Below are 7,913 nucleotides of genomic sequence, written 5' to 3'. Positions count from 1 at the left end.
GTGAGACACAAATGTTTGGTAAACGTCAGTTCATGAGCAATGCAACAGATAGAGGGTATTGGGTCTGAACGGGGAAGAGGTATTTTTTGTGATAAGGGTGACGGAGAAAGCGGTCAGTCAATAAACAAGCAAGGTCTTCAAGTGGAAATCAAAGCTATCATGGGAATTGAAGGAGAAATCGCTCTCAAAGTCAAGGCCACAAACCAACCACCATATTTTTAAACTGACAAGATTTTTCTTTGATTTGAAACAGGAGCAGAAAATTTTGATTGTTTCGGAGGAACCCTCTGTAAGGGGGAAAAGCAAGCAACAGACAGGTGACTTGTGATTTTCAGGACCCCCTGGATAATGGGATTTAATTTGAAATTCTCAGGACCCTCCTGGAAAATGGGACCTAGTTTAAAATTCAAAACAATCACGAGTAACAAAACCTAGCATAAATGTACCCCAAGGAATATAAGTTTGTTTCAAAGTTTGCATGTTTAAGATAGGATTCAATTAAGAGTTTTCAGGACCCTCATGAATAATGGGACCTAGCTTTAAAATTTCCATTGGATAACAAACTCAGCGTAAGTTCTGGTATAGGGTAATATAATTTAGCCGTAAAATAGTCACTCTTAAGATAAAACTGGATTTTGGATTTTCAGGACCCTCCTGGATGATGGGATGTAGCTTTAATACTTTCTTAGATAAACAAGATGTAGCGAAAGTAACACCTTCAGAAAGATATAACTTAGATTTAAAATTGTCGTTTAACTAAGAGTTGTCAGGACCCTCCTAGATAATGGGGTGTAGTTTTAAAATCGGCTTAGACAACAAGATGTAGCGAAAGTAATACCTTTAGGAGATATAATTTAGATTTAATACTGTCGTTTAACTAGGAGCTGTCAGGACCCTCCTGGATAATAGGACCTAGCTTTCAAATTCTTAGTAATATTTTATAATATGATTCAGTTTAACACTCACATATGTGCCCAGCTACCAAACTGGGGCAGAAGTTTTCTTTATTTTTGTCTATTTTGTTGAAATCAGGCGCCCACCTGGAGAGCAAGGGAATACATTTCAAGTTCAGCAATCAGGCGCCCACCTGGAGAATAAGGGAATACATTTCAAGTTCAGCAATCAGGCGTCCACCTGGAGAACAAGGGAATACATTTCAAGCTCAGCAATCAGGCGCCCACTTGGAGAACAAGGGAATATATTTCAAATTCAGCAATCAGGCGCCCACCCGGAGAACAAAGGAATACATTTCAAGTTCAGCAATCAGGCGCCCACCTGGAGAACAAGGGAATACATTTTAAAGTTCAGCAACTAGGCGCCCACCTGGAGAACAAGGGAATACATTTCAAGTTCAGCAATCAGGCGCACCTGGAAAACAAGGGAGTATAGTTCAAGTTTCAGCTTTCAAGTTCTTACTGATATTTGGTAACACGTCAAACCGAGGCAGAAAATTTTCTTTGTTTTGTCTACTTTATTGAAATCAGGGGCCCACCTGGAGAACAAGGGAATACATTTCAAGTTCAGCAATCAGGCGCCCAACTGGAGAACAAGGGAATACAATTCAAGTTCAGCAATCAGGAGCCCGCCTGGAGAACAAGGGAATACATTTCAAGTCAGCAGTCAGGAGCCCGCATGAAGAACAAGGGAATACATTTCAAGTCAGCAGTCAGGAGCCCGCCTGGAGAGTAGGGAATACATTTCAAGTTAGCAGTCAAGAGCCCGCCTGGAGAACAAGGGAATACATTTCAAGTCAGCAGTCAGGAGCCCACCTGGAGAGTAGGGAATACATTTCAAGTTAGCAGTCAGGAGCCCGCCTGGAGAACAAGGGAATACATTTCAAGTCAGGAGCCCGCCTGGAGAGCAAGGAATACATTTCAAGTTAGTAGTCAGGAGCCCGCCTGGAGAGCATGGGAATACATTTCAAGTTCAGCAGTCAGGAGCCCGCCTGGAGAGCAGGGAATACATTTCAAGTTAGCAGTCAGGAGCCCGCCTAGAGAGCATGGGAATACATTTCAAGTTCAGCAATCAGGATCCCACCTGGAGAGCAGGAAATATATTTCAAGTTAGCAGTCAGGAGCCCGCCTGGAGAGCATGGGAATACATTTCAAGTTCAGCAATCAGGAGCCCGCCTGGAGAGCAGGGAATACATTCAAGTTCAGTAGTCAGGCATCCACCTGGAGAAATAAAAAACATCTCAAAGTGTAGTTGGCAGTCAGGCATCCACATGGAGAAAGGAAAAACATCTCAGATTACAATTCAAGTCGGCAACAAGGGGATTCCACCGGGAGAATACAAGTCAACAAGGCAACAAGAACCACAAAAACAAGTTTGAAGATATAGATAGAATTTTGTAATGCATAGACCATAGTCTAGCTTTTTTTTTATCCGGGTGTAGTGAGGGATTCAGTAAGCAGTAGCAGCAGCAGTAGCAACAGTAAAATCACAGCTTCATGGTAGTCCTAGCTACCAAACTTTTCGAACTACACTGACCTGATTCTTTTATAGCCAAGGATATGTAGGCAACCTCGGAAGCAGGGTGCGGTCAAATCTTTTCAAAAAATGCTTCCCAACGGAGTGCTCAAACGGGCAAAAATCGCTCGTATCCGCTCACTTTATCTTTGCACGAAAACTCTTCGTGTTTCCGAGCAAAGAGGGGCAACTGTGAGCACGTAATTTTTGCCCTATATGAATTACTCCCACAAATTTAAAACAAAATAATTTTCCATTATTTGCAATTTTGTGGATTTTTGTGGCATTTTCTGTCAATTGTTTGCATTTTGTCTCTGCATTTTTACTTAATTAAATAAAAAATACCAAAATATCATGCATTGCATTTAGGATCTGTTTTTACATTTTTATAATTAACCAGTAATTATTTTTCTTATAGAAATTCAAAAATCACAAAAATAGCTCATTTTTACATTTTTTGTCTTTTAATTTTTAGCTTATTGATTTTTCTCTTTTAATTTAGAATTAAGTATTGTTTATAATTTTTATAATTAGTTAATTTCACACTTTTGGATAATTTAGGATTTTTAATTTGTAGGATTTTAATTAAAAGAAAAGGAAAAATTAGAAAATAAAAGAAAGAATTGAAAAAAAAGGGTTTGTCTTGTAAAATTGGGCCAATTCCTAAAGGCCCAAATTAATTTTAAACCCCAACCCAATTCCAATACCACTACTCAAATACTCATTCCCATTTACCCTACCCCTACATATAAAACATAATTAGAAAGCCTAAAGGGGGAGGAAGAAAAATCGATCAGACCCTAGGACCTCTTGAACAAAAAACGGCGCTCTCTCTCTTATTCTTTCAAGGATAACGCCTGAAGACTTTCTCCCAAAAAATGGAGTAATGGCTGGCTTTTTCATCTCCTCTCTCTTCTAAAGAGCCAGAAATAAACCCGCCCCTCTTGAACAAGAACCCAGCACACAAGATGAAATTTTCTTGAAACTTTAGGTTTAAGACTATACAAAGGCATCAATTGAAACCAACTTCATCTTCAGATCACTGTTTCATCTATTTTCTTTCAAAAAATTAAATTTGATTTCCGATTTGTTGTTGATTGCTGAAGTTTTGGCTGAGTTTCGTTCAAATTTGCTCATGGGCTTAGGAAATTGCTGTTTTAGCTGCTGTTGAGTATCCCGTTGAACATTTCGGGCTTTAGCTTTCTATTTCAACTTCATTTGGATAATTTTGAGCTGTATTTTTACTGTCGAGGTATGATTTTCAGTCTAAAACAATATAACTATTTCTAGCATTAACGTTGTGAAATCTGTATCCATGTGTTTACTTCAACACTTGTTGAGTGATTTTATGTGTTATTAGCTTGGGAATCTGTATCCATTTCAGCTTGGGATAGCAAGGCATCTCAGTTGCATTTTTACCACAGGGCTTTCTGTACTTTCCCGATGTAACTGGTTTTCACAGTAGTTTTTTTTTGTAAAACATGGCATAACTGATTACTAATACTATTCATTAATTCGTTGGTTTGGTTTCTTAAAAATGTGAATTTGATACTTTACTCTGGCAAGTGAAATAACCGTTGGTGTATTGGGACAAATCATTTTTAATACCCTTAAATTGAGTTGGTGGATGCATCAAAAGTAGACCATGACTGCAAGTTTTTTACTTCTCACTGCTGAAAGTTAGATGTCATTGCAAATTGCATTAAAATTCTACTGATTAAATGAGTAAGAGGTGAATACTAGTCAGAATCAAGGATTCATTTCTGTACAAGTAAGCCAAAAAAAGCCAACAGTATAGTCCTCCTCTTAACTTAGATGGACTATGAATTCTAGTAAAGTTTCTGCCTCATTTGTATATTCCTTTTACACCAAAAGTGAAGTAACATGAGATAAAATCTAACTTGATCCTGTGCACTGATTTTTGTTTCTCTTCAACGCATCTTGAAATAGTTAAACGGTTGACTTAACTTCTTGTTTTGTTGACCTTAAGGTTCTCCTGTAATTAGTAGTTAACTTAATCTCTTTCTCTTGTGCTTCTGGAGATATTTTCATGCATCTTTGCTGCTAAGTTTTGGACATGAAACACTACTTGTGCAATTTGTATTAGAACTTGTGCTGACATATCCCCATCACGTAATAAAGTTTAATGGTCATCAAAGCACTATAAATCTCTAATCAAATGTGCTTACTGTAAAAGAAATTTTTATTCGTTCTACTTTTCATCCATTGAAATATTTCACAGTTTCGTGTAAACTTCTTAGTATTGATTTAAAGTATTTTAATCCTTCATGTTAAATACAAAATTATGTTGTACTCGTAGGATCAATGGCCCTCACTTAATTAATTTTAATCCTTTAGAAATCGAGGTGTGCCATTTAGTTGAATTTCCATGGCCCTCGCAAAGTTGAAAGTGCGCAGTTGCTTTAAGCACGCCATTTTAAAATTACTTTCCTAAACTCAGGTGTGCATTTATGTGACCCAAATTCAAATCTCAACAACGTTAGATAAAATGTGTCGTGGATTGTGGGTGCATTTATGTGACATGGTTCAAGACATGTTTTAAATAATGTTGAATCTTCCTAAAAATATGTAAATAAAAGCGGTTATAAAGTTAAAATTGCACCATAGGCTAAAACATGTTTTAAAATCAGATAAATAGGCCAATTATAACAGTTGAGCGACTGTGCTAGAACCACGGAATCCAGGAATGTCTAACACCTTCTCCCGGATTAACAGAATCCTTACCCGAATTTCTGTGTTCGCGGACTGTAAAACAGAGTCAATCTTTTCCTCGACTCAGGATTTTAAACCGGTGACTTGGGACACCATAAATTATCCCAAGTGGCGACTCTGAATTCAATAATTAATCCCGTTTCGATTGTCACTTAAATTGGAAAAAACTCCATTATATACTACCCTTCCCCGAGGGTGTAGGTAAATAGGAGGTGTGACAGCTCTGGCGACTCTGCTAGGTAAACCGAGCTTGTTACATATGTAGTTAATATGAGGACCAGTGAGGGACTTGGTGAAAATATCTGCAAGCTGATCATTCGACTTCACAAACTTTGTAGCAATATCTCCCGAGAGTATCTTTTCTCTGACAAAGTGACAGTCAATCTCAATGTGTTTAGTTCTCTCATAGAATACTGGATTTGATGCAATATAAAGAGCAGCTTGATTATCACACACAAGTCCTATCTGACTAATCTCACCAAATTTCAACTCCTTGAGAAACTGTTTGATCCAAATTAGCTCACATGTCTCCATAGTTATTGCTCGATATTCTGCTTCGGCACTAGACTAAGAAACCATATTCTGTTTCTTGATCTTCCAAGACACAAAATTTCCTCCTACTAAGACACAATATCCAGATGTAGAACGTCTATCAAAAGGTGATCCTACCCAATCAGCATCTGAGTATCCAACGATCTGCTCATGGCCTCGATCCTCAAACAATAAACCTTTTCTTGGAGCTGATTTTATATACCGAAGAATGCAAACAACTGCATCTCAATGACTAACACATGGAGAATCCATAAACTAACTCACAACACTCGCAGGAAAGGAAATGTCAGGTCTTGTCATTGTAAGGTAATTTAATTTACCAACCAACTGCCTATATCTTGCAGGATCGCTAAGAGGCTCCCCCTGTCCTAGCAGAAGTTTAGAATTCGGATCCATCGGAGTGTCAACATGTCTACAACCTGTCATTGTCTCCTCAAGAATATCTAAGGCGTACTTCCGTTGTGAGATCACAATACCTGAGCTAGACTGAGCGACCTCGATACCCAGAAAATACTTTAGTTTGCCCAGGTCCTTAGTCTGAAAGTGTTGAGAGAGATGTTGCTTCAATTTAGTAATACCATCCTGATCATTGCCGGTAATAACAATATCATCAACACAGACCACCAAATAAATACAGAGACTCGAAGTAGAGTGCCGATAAAACATAGAGTGATCAGCTTCACTCCGAGTCATGCCAAACTCCTGGATAACTGTGCTGAACTTACCAAACAAGCTCGAGGAAACTGCTTTAGACCATAAAGTGATCGGCGCAAGCAACATACAAGGCCACGAGACTCCCCCTTAGCAACAAACCCAGGTGGTTACTCCATATAAACTTCATCTTCAAGGTCACCATGTAAAAAGGCATTCTTAATGTCCATCTGATAGAGATGCCAATGGAGAACATCAGCCATGGATAGAAAAAGGCGGACTGATGCTACCTTAGCCATGGGAGAGAAGGTATCGCTGTAATCAAGCCCAAATATCTGAGTATATCCCTTGGCAACAAGACGGGCCTTAAGGCGATCAATCTTGCCATCCGAACCAACCTTGACTGCATATATCCAATGACAACCAACAGTAGATTTACCTAAAGGAAGAGAAACGAGCTCCCAAGTACCACTCGTATGTAAAGCTGACATCTCGTCAGTCATAGCCTGTCGCTATCCTGGATGAGACAATGCTTCCCCTGTAGACTTAGGGGTGAAAACAGAGGACAAAGAAGATATAAAAGCATAATAGAGTGATGATAAACGATGATAACTTAAACCGACATAATAGGGATTAGGATTAAGGGTGGTCTGTATACCTTTTCGAAGTGCAATCGGTGTGCTAGGAAGAGACAAGTACGCAGTAGGAGCAGAGTTAGGTGCAGGACATGAGTCAGCTGGACCTGATGTTGGGTGCGGACGACGATGATATGTTAAGAGTGGTGTTCCTGTGGTGGGGAGTCTAGGAGGAGCCACACTAGACTCCCCAACGGTTGGAATAGGTAAGACTTCTGTGGCAGAAGGTGAATGGGGAGCTATAGTAAACTCCTTAAAGGTCGGTATAGGTAAGACCTCAGATATATCAAGATGGTAAGAATGTTCAGAAGAGGTAAAGAAAGGTTTAGACTAAAAAAATGTGACGTCAGATGACATAAAGTGCCTACGAAGATCAGGTGAGTAACAACGATATCCCTTCTGAACACGAGAATAACAAAGGAAGACACACTTGAGAGCACGGGGAGCTAACTTATTTTTCCCAGGGGCTAAGTTATGAACGAAACAAGTGCTCCCAAAAACACGAGGGGGAACAGAGTATAAGGGTGACTGGAGAAACAATACTGCATATGGAATATGATTCTGGATGGGAGATGAAGGCATCCGATTAACCAAATAACAAGTTGTGAGAACTGCATCGCCCCAAAAATGAGATTCAATGAGAAGTGTGCGAGCAGTCTTAATGATGTGCCTATTATTTCTCTCTACAACCCTATTTTGCTGAGAGGTATAAGGACAAGAGGTTTGATGAATAATTCTTTGGAAAGTCATAAACTGCTGAAATTGAGAGGATAAATATTCTAAGGCATTATCACTGCGAAACGTGCGAATAAAAACACCAAATTGATTTTTAATTTTAGCACAAAAATTCTGGAATATAAAAAACAACTCAGA

This window comes from Nicotiana sylvestris, chromosome 12 (genome assembly GCF_000393655.2).
Source record: "Nicotiana sylvestris chromosome 12, ASM39365v2, whole genome shotgun sequence".
Lineage (NCBI taxonomy): Eukaryota > Viridiplantae > Streptophyta > Magnoliopsida > Solanales > Solanaceae > Nicotiana > Nicotiana sylvestris.
This window is presented reverse-complemented; position numbering follows the sequence as displayed.